At 40.7% G+C, this 16,393-nt stretch overlaps 1 protein-coding gene across 1 annotated transcript in view; it reads right to left on the reverse strand.

The window, feature by feature from the left end:
- PolA2 (DNA polymerase alpha subunit B) overlaps positions 1–16,393 on the reverse strand; it is a 112,650-nt gene that overhangs the window by 64,050 nt on the left and 32,207 nt on the right. The gene's annotated exons all lie outside the window — the stretch shown is intronic.

Here is a 16,393-nt window from a genome sequence, read left to right on the forward strand (position 1 = left end):
CTAGTCGGAAGCTTTTCACGCATACGAATATGAAGTAAAATAAAGCCAAAAAATTAAATTAAAAAAAATAACACTTTCCAAGATGAAACAATGAAATTTTTTTTAAAAAAAAACTTTCCAAGACGAAACAATGTTCCAACTTTCGGGCCTGATTCAAGATAACTAGACAGTTAGGCTGGAACATTCCGTAGATCTAATTTCATCAAACACCGAACATTTCCGATTTTCAAAACGCTCCAGGTAGTACTTACTACCTTCTATACCATTATTTACTAATCAGATACAATAACGGACAGCATTTCGAGTGGAGCACACGAGAAAACTTTTTTTTCGGCCCCTTTCGACCAGTGTTGCTAAATCTAGCACAACGATGCTAAACCTAGCCCAATTTGAGGATCGTTGCCACCTAGCATCCTATGTTTCAATAATGGGAAAATATAGCATAATTTGCAAACTTGCTTCTCTTGGAGGTAGAAACCCACCTCAAAGGACGATATTTTGAGAAATTAAAAATTAAATTATATCCAGATCTATTTCCAATCCAATCACACACTCCTCTCTTCATCTTTTCTTTATTCTCCAGTTTAGCTCGCGAGAAAAATTTCATGGCAAGAAATCGGTAGAAAGTTGTGGGGCGCTAATAAAACAAATGTTCCCCTTTGTTGCCGACGAATCATCTTTAACTTTCTCTAGATTAATGTTGAAGTCATCTCGGCCAAACAGAATTATAATAAATTACTATTACTAATTATCAATAAGAGTAATAATTCATTATTATTATTATTATTGATCCGACCACAATTTATCATCATTTAGCATAATTTCACAGATAAAACAGCACTTTTTCTTATCTGGAGGATGGCAACGCTGCTTTCGACCGCTTCAAGTCTCCCGCAGTCTCGAGGTTTGCATGCGAGATCTTCCAGTGCCTAAGTAGAATGAGGGATCGAATTCAGAAGGGAGAGAAATAGGGAGATTACATCAAGGCCGACGAGAGGAAATGGAGAATAAGAAAAATTGTATCACAATCGCCGGGCCTCGGCCCGGTAGCGGTCCGTGGCATCAATGGATGATATACAATGTGACGTCAGCGGCGCAGATCATGATGGGAAATCTGACCAAAACCGCACGTGATCCGGCAAGCAATAGTAAGCGAAGCATATGCTGCGTGCATGAAAATGACCCGATGTTTAACATTCTTCATTGTATTATTGAACATTTTTCAATGAAGTTTCCTAAATGACTTGTGTGAAAATGTGTGTGCCATTGTTTATGTATTAATTGTGAAAGAACATCATATCTTCATACAGTTTCGTCGGTGGTTAAGATGGCACGATTTTTCCAATCCGGGGTGAAATATGAATCGTATTTGTACTGTGTTTATGGCTAGCGTTATATGACTTTTGTGTTACTCTTTACATCCGCATGGTTTGCAACGCGTGTCGTTGCTGTACGATATCTAGTAATGTTCACAGAAATTTTGAAATACTGCTTATCAATCAGCGGATGCGTTCGCAGTATGCGTATATTTGTATATACTTTTCAGCATATCTTCTATGCCTGTCTCAATATACATACGAAAAGTGACAATGATACGTTATGGCCTTAAAAAATATAGTACACAATTTTGTACTTCGGAACATTGCTACAAACCATCATTTTCAGGAGACAAAATACCTGTTTAATTCACTTTTTTATAAAAAAAAATAATTAATTTCCTCCACCGGGAATCGAATTTTGGATCCTTCGATTACAAGGGGATAGCATTAGCCACTGAACTATCGGATAGGCCCGATTAATTCCATGAGAAACAGGCTCCATAGTCTTTCAACACACTCCGAAACACTTGCCGGCATCATGGCGGCTGGCGTGCTTTCCCGCAATGAATTGTGGGTGAAGTTGTTAGCTGAATATCATCATTATACCGGGCCGCCAGAGGTTCTCCTGAAGTTACCGACTTACAACCCGAGCTTGCAACCGCCTGGAAAGGTTGCCCTTCGTTCGAGTTTCCACTGCGATAACAGAAAATGCTTTCGCGACAGTGGCGCTGATGGATCAAACATCTAAGCCGGGTGCGCGTTGTCTCCCGCCTCCAAATTTGGAGGTCGACGGAAGAGCACCACGCTCAACTTGGTTTACCCAGGAATTTTCATTTACCAATATACTGAAATGGAAATAATCTGATTAATTGTAATTTTCCTGTGTCTGAAATAGGACATGCCAATGAAAATCAGCAGTTACCAAATTAATTTAATGAACTTGGCGAGAGGAAACTAAAAGATTCCATTAGATTATTCTGTCAACTAATTTAAACCAACAAGCCGAGACAATCGAACTAATCCTGTTTATGGTTGTCATTATTTATTAATATTAGGGTACACATTAATTAATGTATAGTAAAAAAATAGAAAGCTGTATACGAGAAAAATATTGGGATCAGGGCATGGACTTTAAAAATACAAATTTTACCTGACCTCAGGCTCATTGGTAGGGCATCTTACTGGCATGCAGGAGACCTCAGTTCGTTCCCATAGTGGGTGATCCAAGGTCAGAATTTATCCAGCCTTGTCCCCATATAAAGGAGACCCAGGGCTCTCACCCAACCTCAATGTGTACCTGGAGGGGGTAAAGGTGGCTGGAGCATGGTGCTGATCACATCACTCCAAAATGTCCTAGATCAAGAATGTGAGGGGCCCTACCACCACATTCCCTAAATGTGCCTTCATGGCATGGTGCTATATGCACAGGAAAGTTTACCTTACCTTATAAACAGCTCCTGATCAAGCTGTAATAATTTCAACCTGCCGCCCTGCTCCCTTCTTCCTTACAGCTCGAACTTCACAATAAATATTAAATTTACATAAGACCAAAGGGTGATCACCTCCTTGGTATTATCTTCATTCCTCTTAACAAGTGACAACGGAGAAGGAAATGTCCTGCACTTCAAGAGAAAGCCACCGCTTTACCCCATTAAGTTTTAGTTGGTTAAGGCTTTCAGGTTGCAGAAAGGGCCTTTGCCTAATTTCAGATGTTGGAACGGGGAGATCACCTTTATTCCTTGTTGCTCCTTTAATTTTCACATGACTGTGAATGATTCCCTCATATGCAACTTTTCAGCTTAAGCAAAGGAATTATTTTAACTGCTTTACGATGATTGTAGGGAAGCTGAATGTTCCACCCAACATTTCTAGGGCACCTCTTGAACACCGTACTTGAATTACGTTTGGAAGAAATTTTATTCAATACATTCATCCATCCATGTTTTGCACATCTATTTCCGTACGACTAATGTCCTTTCTCGCATTATTTCCGATCTAGTGACTTCCCACAGATATAACATTTTTATGACCTTGCAATATAAGTACATAGATCAACACATGTATGTATATATGCCTGTGTGTAAGCACCTGTTCAGTCTGAGAACATACTCTCTCTTTCACCATTGGTGTATGTACAACCTTGGTGACAATGAAGTTCGACCAGAAAGGAATACGTGATTAAATGCACAGAGGCATAGGCGGTGGAATGGGTGACCCGCAGAAGTGACGCATGTGTGTAAGAGGAGGCGTGTGAGCAGGCAAGAATCGTGATCCCAGCATGTTGCACCCAAGGTCACGTAAAGAACGAAAACGGGGAACTATACGCGTGACATTGAACTTCGACCAGGCACCAGACCCATACGGTAAATTCCAGATAGTGGCGCATTCGACGGAAGCATGACGTCACGGACACAATAAGTGAGTCCGCCGTATATAAGCGCGTGCTGTGCACCGAGGAACCGCAGTGCATCATCACCATAGCCAGGGGCAAACCTATTGACAACACCGTGAGGAGAAGAGTGGTGGAGTTGCAACGGGATGGACTCGGTGAACGGGAAATAGGGCGCCAACTGAACTTACACAAGTCAACCGTCCACTGCATCATCAAACACCACCAAAATACGGGTACTACAGAGCCAGGTAAGGCCCCCAGTCGAAAACGCCTGCTGAGCGTGCGTGACCTATGGATATTTAGGCGCTATATCCAGACCAACAATCATGTTTCTGTGGCCGAATTACGACTGTGGACTCGAGAACGCTTTCACATTGTAGTGTCAACCAGAACAATTCGCCGTTACCTACAGCGATGCGGTTACCGAGTGTACAAGGCGAAACGTAAACAATTCCTTTCCATGTTGAACAAAGGCAATCGACTACGGTTAGCACGAATATACCGGGGGTGGACATTTCGGCAGTGGAACAGGGTTTTGTGGACGGACGAATCCATTTTCAATGTTGTGTACGGGAAAATACGGAAAAAAGTCATTTGTCGGAAGGAGGAACAGAATGAAGCAAAATGTTATGCATGTCGGGTACAGAAACCTGCGTCAGTGATGGTATGGGGATGCATGACGGCATCTAGGGTTGGCCCACTACACGTCTGTGAGGGCATTGTGAATGCACACGCCTATACAAGAATACTGGAGCGGCATCTTCCCACAGTGTGAAGGCACCTGTTCCACAGGCGGCGTGTCATCTTTCAACAAGACAATGCTAGGCCTCATACAGCGCGGCTGACAAGAGAATGGTTGACTCGCCATCACGTGCGAACTCTGCCATGGCCACCATCGAGTCCCGACCTCTCGCCCATTGAGAATGTGTGGAATGTTCTTAAGCGACGTGTGCAACAGAGGGGACCCACGTCAGTGGCTGCTCTTATCGTCTGCCTGCAGGAGGAATGGCACCGCATCGATGTGGAATACCTTGAACGACTGGTCCGCAGCATGCCCCGACGCATTGCCACAGTTATTCGCTGACGGGGCGGCGTCACACCATGGTAAACAGGATCCCCTCTAACAGTGGTCGAACTTCAATGTCACGTGTAGATGGACGAAAATGTTTTATTTTGTGTGGACACCATACATTGCTGCGTTGCAGCGGAAATTTATGTTTTCCTTTGTTGCATGTAGCCTGCTGAATAAAACATGTTCAGCATATGCATGTGTTCTCCTTTCACAACGCACTCCTATATTTGTGACTGGTCGAACTTCATTGTCACTAAGGTTGTATAAGGAAAATACGGTATCCCATATTACCTTACTAGCAATTGAAAAGCAAAGCAAAATTAGTGGATAATGTGGGAGTATTTAGTTTGGTTTGAGTTGCTGTTTTAAGTCCACTTTATGCACAGTAAGGCTAACCGGGACTGGACCTACAGTTTAAAGTGGGATCCGAACCACTTGTGCCTCCACCGGGTATCGAACCCGGGACCCCTTGATTACAAGGCAATGACGCTACCACTGCGCCATGGGGGAGGCCCTATGGGAGTATTTAGGAAAGTGAATAATGCACATTTATAGATCCTACTGAGTTCCAAAAAGATCAAATCCAGTTCAAATGGGACATTTTGTCACTTGTAAAAGATTCCACAGACCTAAGGTTTCTTCCCCATGACCAACCACAACTATACCCCTCCCCTACTCTCACTTGCATGTGCACAGACATACAGACACAAATGCAAGCATACGATCGCGCGCGCGCACACACACACACACACACTAGCTGTCTCTCTGTGCAAAGATAAATAGCTGTAGCTATGGGGAGAACAAACATGAAGTATTATGTACCTACTATGTTTAAGAAATATTCATGTTAAGCTTCCGTTTCTCTACAATACTGTGGTAAAATTATTAGTAGAGACCGGATTTTAAAGGGAAGTCCTTTTTCAACACGGATGATGGAATAAATATCAACAGTGTTGATAATTATCTTCCACCAACAAGATTACATGGTTTTGACTTCCCTCTTTCAGCCCACATCACCTTCTTTTCCCGTTTTTAAAACATTTTCCTTTCTGGTCACTTTATTGACTAGTTTTTCAGCCTACATTCCTTTCTTCCCCCTTTTTAAAAAATATCTTCCTTGGTCCCTTTCTTGACAAGATATCAAATATCTTTTTACCCAGAACAAAACATTCAACAATAATCTACATGGTACAGTTTAGAGGAAAGAAAAACCAAGTGCCTTCTACCTTACCTTCCCTCCATGAGTATTGGAGGCACGTTGCAGCGATTGTTGAAACAATGCGATCTGGGCTTATGCAGCAACAAACGCATTGTAAGTGGCATGCCTGTTGGGTTGAAAGTGTACTTATGTGCTACATTTACAGTTTTATTGTGAGGTTTTTTAGGATAGTTTTAACTTAACTGTTTGACAGTCACAACACTATTGAGTGTCAGTGAAATGGTTACCCCCAGTCTTGAAGGTCTGGTTATAACATGGCTTTTTTTCATGTTTATAACCCCGGCAGGGTTTCTGTTACATCATCAGAATGAAACTTCTCCAAGTGTCTGGTATTTCCAGAATTGTAAAGCAGACAATGCTCTTGTTTCTAAGGGCGAAAACACATATTGAATAGCATGGCAACACAACGTACATAGAATACATGAATGTAATTGTGCATACAAAAATATAAGTAAGCAAAAGCATAACTTTTCTCATGGTTAATGCTGGAAAAACTAAAAAGAGCAGTTTCTTTTCATTTTATGAATCCTGCTGTTCAAATATCGAATTTGGAGAAAAATGTTCTTGCTTTACAAACACTGGCTGCGATTAGGATGAGACATGGGAAGGAGATCCCCCCAATTCTTGCAATACTTTTTCCCCTGCAGTATGCCCTCTTAATGCTAAGTATTGTCTAACAAGAGAAAGTAAATTGTCCTTGCCCCTCAATTTTGGCAAAACAAGAAGTACTTTCCTGTTGTTTTGTTTACGATTGTTTTGTTTTCTAATGAACAAACCAAACGACAAGAATGATCACAACTTTTGTTCACACACACTTAATCAAGGCAGGCAGAACCTTGTTCCTAACACATCTTGCTTTCACACTATGGGCGGCCAAAAATATCCTGATTCAGCAAAATTTAAAATCTCAATTTGAAAATTTTACTACCAAATTTCGGAGAGAAGTAAATATAAATTTTTCCATTTTTGAAGTAGAATTCATTAACAAAGCAGTTAATGTGCTGTATTTTAAGTTTTGTCTCCTGCGTTTCACGATTGTATACTCCGTAGTAGAAATCCGGATTTGGCCATCCCTACTTCACACATCTTGCAAGAACACAGTTATCATCACTGACCTGCTTACATCTAACTGGAATTATCAATGTAAGAACAGCACCTCTTCTTTGGTGTAATCCTAGTAACTTGGATTGTAAATCGCATTCCTGAAACCTGAAACGTTGACTTTTCGATAGCCTTTGCTCTTCCAATTTCTTGGAACTTTTCCTCCAATGGAAATATATGGTAAAAAATATTAATATTTTTAGTTTTCTTGAGATAGTGATACATTATCCTCACTCGGATACTATAATATGAATCACAAAAAAATAACTGAAAATACACAAATACAAGAGGAAGGAAAGAACACAGAAACAAGATTCCCATGCTAAAACTACTGGATACCAAATTTCCCTGTCGATTTTTCATCCCTGTGACGTCAAAGTCTTACGATCACCTTGACTTGCAAAAAAGGGGCCTTATGACCAGACCTTCTGAGGCAAGTGGCAAACAATGTCGATGGACCTTGGGTACATGTGGCAGCAAGCCATGGAATGCAGTAAGCTGCTGCAAGGAGGATTTCATCGAAACGGATGGTAAGATTATTAGCTGTACTTTACCTTTAAAAAAAAAATGAAAAAGGACTATAGTTTATTCTTGCACTCCACTAAAAATATTATTTTAAATGAGATAATTAATATGAAATCTAATGTATTCCTTTTTATATATGAATGGTACGGTGGCACAGAGAGTTACGACATCGAGAAGAAGCGCTGCACGCACCTCGTTCTAGAGGCTGCTGCAATTTCATATCGCATTGGATTGGTCGCTTCCCCACTTCCTTTGCCAGCATGTAGGGTGCCCGCCGTAAGACTGAACAAGACCTATAGACATGCGAGGTAAACTAAAGCTTATCTGCGAACGCTAAAAAGTTGTAGTGTCCTATGCTTTCATTTAAAACAGTATTTTTACTGGAGTGCAAAAAAACTATAGTATCCCCACTTCTTTTGGCAATATTTTCCCTTTTTTTGTCCTTTTTAGAGGAAAATTTTTCCCATTTAAATCCAGTCACTAATTTAACATGCATTCTTAATTTAACATTATCCACTGCCAATTGAATTACATACTACATATTGTGTCATTATGTTTTGAGAGTGCACCTTGTCAGCGTACTGCACAAAAATCATTAAGTGCAAATTCAGACAGAAATGAGATATTTTGAGCAAAGAAGGCTAATTGCATGATCTACTTCCAAGTAAACTGCATTTTTTTCATTTCAAGAAAACACCTAAGACGATTTTACAGTTTTTTCAACCCAATAAAACCAATTTTGGCCTAAGCTGTTGCCATTCCCGTGCTTGCGGAACGTTTACCTTTCTAGCAGAAACCACACAGTATAACTAACTAACTCACTCTCTAGCCTTCTTAAAACCGAACGTTCATGGTTGCAGCAACACAGGCCTTCCATCTGTCCCTATCATCAGCAAGATCAATATACTCTTTTCCATCCCTACTACGGATGGACGATATCGGAAATTAGGTATCGTGATATATCGTCTCGACAATAGACAGGGTGGTGCAAAATTCTGTTTACAACGCTTGGGAGGTGATTTGACACGTAAAAACAAGGAAAAAATGCCATGTGAAAAAAATGTCGAAATCGGCACCGTTTTCGAGTGACAGGCGTGCGAAAATCGCCTCACACCATGTTTATAGCACAATAACTCAAGAAGGAAGAAAGATATCAATGTCGGAATAAAATAATACAAACAAAATCATACCTGACGAATACAATGGTGCAGCAATTGAGGTCCAGTGTAAATTGCGCAAGGGGACTTTCAAAGAAAGTGGGGAATCCACTTATTGAAAATACAAGAAATTTACTACTATCTTCTACATAATGTTGAGATCGGAATGTAGGCAGTAAAAAAATGGCGACTTATGTCCACATGTCCCACTACTGCTGGGACACCGTCCCACACCCGGGAAATAGGAAAATAACTGCAAATCTCCTTTTGTACACGGTTCACATTGCTGTACGAAGAAGAAAAGAAACCAATTTGTCACATGTCCCACTACTTCTGGGACACCATCCCAAATGGAAAAAAATACGGGAAAATCATAAAAACACGTTTTCAATCCCTTAATGGTTGGTTGATTTGGTGTTTTAAGTCCACTTTATGCACAGTAAGGCTAATCGGGACTAGACCTACAGTTTAAAGTGGGATCCGAACCACTATGAGCCTCCACCGGAAATCGAACCCGGGACCCCTTGATTGCAAGGCGAAGAAAGCTACCACTGCGCCATCGGGGAGGCACTTTCAATCCCTTAATGTTGACACACTACTTTGCTGTACGAAAAACAAAAGTTAAACAATGGCCACATGTCGTCAGGCTGTACATACTACAGTGCGTCCATTTCGATCTGCAGCCGAGAGATCGGGAGAAACGTGGCGGGCGGCGCTGACGGAGATGCCGACATTTGAGGCCTGTAATGCCCGCTTATTTTTGTGGACATCTTGCAAAACGAGCACTAACCTGTGTTATAACACGCAAAAGTTATTCTGTAATTCTTCCAAGTTCCACCCTTATATACACAAATAAATACGCTTTAGAAATGATGTTAAGAGCCACAGATAATACTCTGTAAAACATTTTAATCATAGTTTTGACCAGTAACGTCCTGCTTAAGTTTATATCCTTGAAAGAGTTTTGTGTCGATGGGGATCGTTTGGAGGTTTCGAATGTGCAACACTGTATCAAGATTACGCTGCAGACGAACCGTTAAAAGCTAATGGTGTTCGTGAGCTTCCTTGCAATCCGAAATCTCCTAGCTCAAGTTTTTTGTTCCTTCGTGACTACAGAGCTGTGAATATAGTGGCAGGCAGATGTAAACCAAGAGCGTGTTAATTTCGTACTGTGCGTAAGAGTGTTATTCTTGGTTACTTGCCGTTACTTGTTTGTGTTATTGCAGTGTGTGTGTGTGTGTTGTGTCAGTCAGATGATTGGAATGCCAGCCGCAAGGTTCACGTTAGAACAAAGAATTTTTATGTATGACACTTACGTGAAAACAGACTCGTGTCGAGACGTGTGTAGGCAATTTGTACAGAAATTCCCAGGCGTTTCACCTCCACATAGAGATAAGGTTAGACGTCTTGTCCTTAAATTACGAGAAACTGGATCGTTAAATTTTAAAGCACCTAAGCAAAAACGACGGATTCTAACCGAAGCAAAACTCGATGAAATTGGTGCAGCGTTAGAACGTTCTCCAAACAAACCTCTACGCCGTGTTTCACAGGAGATGGGCGTGTCAAAATCATCAGCACATACAGCCACTAAGCTACTAAAATTAAAACCGTTCAGAGTTTCTATAGTGCAAGAATTACGGCCCCCTGACAACGTAAGTAGAGTAAATTTCTGTAATTGGGTTTTGCAGAATATTGTAGATGGTATTGTTGATCCACAGTTAATAATTTTTTCGGATGAGGCATGGTTTCACTTGCGTGGTCATGTTTGTTCACAGAACAATAGATACTGGAGCACTGAAAATCCCCGAATAATACACGAAGTTCCGTTACACGATGCAAAAATTGGCGTGTGGTGTGCTGTAAGTGCCAAAAGAATAATAGGGCCTATATTTTTTGAAGACACAATAAATTCAGAGAGGTACCGCACACAAATACTCCCGCCGTTTTTTCAGTTGTTATCAGATAATGAGAGACAATATGGGTATTTTCAACAAGATTCGGCCACAGCCCATACCGCCGCTGATTCTTTGGACGCTATAAGGGAGGTGTTTGATGACAGAATAATTTCAAGAGGTTTATGGCCTTCTGAAGAACGCGGAACACATTGCTATGGTGGGTTTGTAGCGTACAAGCAATAACACGTGTGCTGGTGTCAGGATGGTCTCGTATCGCATCCAACACGTCCTCTTCAAATTCCACAGTGTGCACAGTGCGGGGTCTTCCACAATCCCACTTACGGGGTAGTAGAGATCCAGTGTCACGCAGTCGAGCATCAAGTCTTTGAAAGAGTGCATGTGCTGGTAACCACCTATTGGGTTAACGTTCGTGACACGAATGCCGTGCTCCACGGCTGTTTCGGTTTGCCTCTCCATAAATGAGATGCATATCAGCAAGCTCGTGGGTAGAGTACTCCACCATTGTCCTGTTCGAGAACTGCCCAGCAACAGGGAAACTTTCCCTCTGAGTGACGGATCACAACTACCGTGATTAGCACCCACGTAATGTCACACAGGTGTCCATGCAGTTGTTGCAAACCGGACAGAACATGGGAATACATACTCTACGTACAATATTCTTTGGCGCAATTCAACCTCAAACACACGCCAGACTAAACTCCACGCTGCGACACGCAGAACAGACAGGAAGAGCAACGGTCGACTACACTCTCTACGTAGTATCCACCAACGCTAATACGTAACAGGTGACCTACACTCCCAGCGCCTCTAGTGGGGCTTTCTGTATCAATTAGCTGAAATCAATCTCAGCATAATCTGACGGCATATCGTCATTTTCGGGTGAATTTCCTTTCCCGAGTGACCCAGCAGTAGTGGGACATGTGGACATACGTCGCCATTTTTAACTGCCTACATTCCGATCTCAACATTATGTAGAAAATAGTAGTAAATTTCCTATATTTTCCATCAGGGGATTCCCCACTTTCTTTGAAAGTCCCCTTGCGCAATATACACTGGACCTTAATTGCTGCACCATTGTATTCGCCTGGCACGACTTTCTTTGTATTCTTTTAATCCGACATTGATATCTTTCTTCATTCGTGAGTTATTGTGCTTTACACATGGTGTGAGGCAATTTTCGCATGCCTGTCACTCGCAAACTGTGCCGATTGACATTTTTTCACATGGCATTTTTTCCTTGTTTTTACTTGGTGATTCACCTCCTCCGCGTTGTAAACGGAATTTTGCACCACCCTGTATATCGTCTCCACAATACATATCGTGCTGGCAATATATATATTCCTCACGATATATATAGTCTCCAAGATATATATTGTGCCGGCGATATGTATCGTCCGCTTTTCCGTGCAGCATTTCCCATCAAAAACAGAGAGGTATTTCATGTAATAACAAGTTCGGATCGTCACATTTGGATGAAAAAAAGACGTAAGATCTGCACTTCGTACTTACGTTAGCAGGGCGAGAAAAAATGGAATCGCAATAATTACTATGTAAATATATTGTACAAAAATTAATGGTAATTACCTATGTTGCAAAATCAAAGTAGTTTTGTGATGATTTTCCATTACAACCAAAATAATTTTTGAAAAATGTTCTTTCCATTTTCACAATATTATTTCATATAAAGTTTGCAAAATTTGTTGATTAGTGGCCTGGAGTTCGTCGTTCTGGCTATAACTCTTGTCTACTACTCTTACGGTGGGCAGCTTTAAGAACCCTCTCTCGAGCAGGCCTCATCTCCAGGAAGCTATCAACTAGGACCAAAACTCGGCAACTAACGACCTGTTGGGTGAGGGGAGTCAAGGAAAGGACTTTTAAGAACCTTTTCCTGCTTCCACAAAATACGCAGTATTTAGGCTGGAGAGTTAAATGAACTAACTGGCCCCCATGCTGGCAAGGGAAGTGAGGAGCGGGGAATACGCAGCAGACCAACCAGGCAAAACGGTGGCACAGAGAGTTATGACGTCGAGAAGAAGCGCTGCGTGCACCTCATTCTACAGGCTGCTGCGTTTCATATCGCACTGGATTGGTCACTTCCCCACTTCCCTTGCCAGCATGTAGGGCACCCACCGTAAGACTGGACAAGATAAACTAAAGCTTATCAACGCTAAAAAGTTTTGTTGTAGTACCTATGCGGAAAATCTGATATTAGTCATTCTGGCTGATTACGTACGAGAACCAAAATAAATTAAAACATTCCACGTTATGGTGATTCCCTTGCCTGAATCACGGTCTTGGCTAGCACTCAAAACGTGGTAACGATATACATATATATATACATATATCGCCAACATGATATACTTGTATATTATCACCTCAATAACTATCGTGGAGACACATATTTCCCTGCCTGACAATACTGGCATTACTTTCTCGCGAAGATCATAATCCTTTTTAGCCACGGAGCATTTTACTGGTATAACGAATGGGGTAGCATTGTATCACTGTATTTAACTGAAGTGATACACAAGCTAGGTTGTTATTTTTCAATCAAGGGTTCAAGTTTTAAATAGTTCTGAAGTGACACACGATTTTTAATTAATTTTGAACATGATATATTTCGCTGACATGAGGGCGGTGGTAATTTTCCTTAAGAGGGCAACCCCAGAAATCGTTGATTGTAGTGGCCTATTATTAGTCAAAGCTGAAAGAAAGGCATATTACAATAGAGAAAAGAGACGCAACCACAAATTTGTGTCGGGAGGGGGCAGCAACAGGATAAACGTGCCAATAATAATAATAATAGTAGTAGTAGTAGTAATAGTAACATCAAATACGTTATTATCATCGTGATTCAGGCAAAAAGTGGTTAGCTACAAGTCGGTGCTAATGCAATAGTGTCGGAACAAACGGTTTGAAATAGATTTTCAACACATTCGCAAACTGAAAAGAATATTAAATTAATAGGGCTAAAATAATTCCACAGAGGAGCAATGGGATCCTCTCTTACATTTTTTTTCACTTAGATCTGCAGCTACCAGATCAGACTTGAGCCGCCCCCTAGCTACGGCTCTGAACTTCAGACTATAAGAAAAGCATTATTGTGAGCGAAGCTAAGCTTCCCCTGCAAAGGTTGGGGGGGGGGGTAATGTCCCCTGCACCTGGTTGCGCCACTGTAGAGAAGGTTTTTTTAAAATAAAAAAGTATGTAACACGTAATGATAACATTTAAACGTGAAGGGCACTATAGTAATTTACATACTGTAGTACAGAATGATATCGTACTATATTTACATGTTGATATTGCTTCTTTGTCAGTCTATCTACTGTTAATGTATTGCCAGTAGTAAATTCAATTAATTCCAATTTTTAGCAACGCGCTAGGTGGAGGCACATAGTGGTCCGGATTCCACTTTAAACTATAAGCTCAGTTCCGATTAGATTTTCTGTGTATATAGTGGATTTAAAAATTAACTCAAACTAACAAACAAATAGCCACGCTTATGTAATAAGAAATAAGGTTTTGGTGCTATCATCAAAGGAGAATCTCCAAGTTTGTCAGTCGGTCGGCTCTTAATCTGCTCTGCGAAGTCCAAGACACAAAAAACAAAATGTATATTCACCACTGCTATATCTGTGAGCAATTGTGAGCAGTAGGGAAAAAAAAAAGGTCCTGGATGGATGCTATATCGTTGACAAGTTACACATATCACGTGGTACATGTTCGGAATCTACTGATCTGCAAATAGTTCAACAGTGCAAATAAAAGATATATATATATATATATATATATAAATATATACACATCTTCCTTTCAGCACAAACTTCATCACAAGTGCAGTGTGTAAGATAGAAGAAACGGAATAAGAGTCATTCCATGCCAAATCAACACAGATATGTGCAATTCTTAACCTGACCTTCTCCGATTTTCATGAAATTTGGGGAGTTGAAACTATGCATAGAACTTAGTAACTATGAAAATTTTTAGTCTCGGGCGTCTTGTAATTGTTAAATTATTCAAGGTCAAAGTTAGCATAAATTGCCCTTTTTGAGCCCGCATAGCTATACTAAAATCTGTTGTAACTCCGCCCCTATTTCACCTAGGAAGCTCAAATAAAGCTTATTGTACAGGGAATTGAACAAGCTTTCCAGTGATATATAACAAGCCTACCTTTGGATAAAAATATAATTTTGTCACGTGACCTTGACCTTTGACCTTAAATATCTCAAAACATGTCACCACCAAAAATCGTGAAAAAAATATATTTGGTCCCTGATGCCATACTCTAAAACATCAAAAAATCATTCTGGGACTGCAAGGGAATCATGAAAATTTTATGAAAATCGGAGATGGTCAGGTCAAAGGCTGTGTTGATTTCGCATGGAATGACTCATAAGAAGGACTGGAGCAACACAAAAGTAGGCATACCATCTTCATACTTTACCATCGAACACATACCATAAGTAAAATTACAACAAGCATTCAATTCATATCTTGACAATATACTGGGTGACTTTTTAGCTTGACAAGGAAATATCTCGAAAGGTACGCATCTGATCAAAAAAAAAGTTCTGAATTAAATTTCTTCATCTCGAAGGGGCTCATCCAATGATGCCAAACTCCACCCCCGGCCCACCTCCTGGGGGTGGGGCGAGGGGCAACTGTAAAATCTCAAATGAGAACCCCCATTTTTTATTGCAGATTCGGATTCTCCAGACAAAAATACGTAGGTTTTGTCTGAAACTGTTTTTTTGGATTTGTGATAGCTGGCGCTGTAATCGCAAAAAGTAAGATCGGCAGCACATCAGCAGCGGATTAGAAGCACAACATTAGCTGTGAAGACGACTAACTCGACGATCCATTCCGTGGGTGAGATTGTTTATTTACACATGGTCAAATGTTTTTACGGAGCTTTGAAATCTTCAACGTTTTACAGTTTTATAAGTGGTTAACAACGATTTTGAACAGATTGAAGAGCATGTTTCAAGACCGCATGTTCTCTCCAAAAGACTATTTGACCTTGTTTCCTAGTCAAACAGACACAGCATAATCTGCCATGAAGCCTGAAGAAGAGGACGGAAGTAGTGTTTTTCTTCCTCGACTCAATTAGTGGTTATAATGCAGGCTATAATGGTGCAAGAGAAAATTGAAATGGTGTACATTTATGGAGAAAGTGGCAGGAATATCAATGATGCTGTGATTCTTTATGCTCAAAATTGTCCAGACCGGGTGCGATCGCACGCTTCTTTTCACAGAGTTGTTCAACAGTTCTCCACCGAGGGAACTGTACAACCAAAAAAAAGAAATCACCGAAGAACAATTGCTGGAGAAAATAATGAATTTGCAGTATTAGCTGCAGTGGCTCATAACCCCCACGTTAGTACTCGACAAATAAGTCGTGAATCAGAAATTTCGCAGACTACTGTGTGCCAAATACTGAAGCGTAGAAAATATCATCCGTTTCATGTTTCGTTGCATCAAGAACTTCATGGCGATGATTTTCAGAACTCAGTGACATTCTGGCAATGGGTGCTTCAGCAAATACAAGGACACCCCAATTTCTTTACTCGAGTTTTGTTCTCTGACGAGTCGACTTTTACAAACCACGGTATGATTAATCGACACAACATGCATTATTGGAAAACCTGTATTGGTTACGCCAAGTTCAACATCAGCAAACTTGGAATGTAAA

The sequence above is a fragment of the Lepisma saccharinum genome, chromosome 3 (assembly GCF_977018435.1).
Source record: "Lepisma saccharinum chromosome 3, izLepSacc3.1, whole genome shotgun sequence".
Classification (NCBI taxonomy): Eukaryota; Metazoa; Arthropoda; class Insecta; order Zygentoma; family Lepismatidae; genus Lepisma; species Lepisma saccharinum.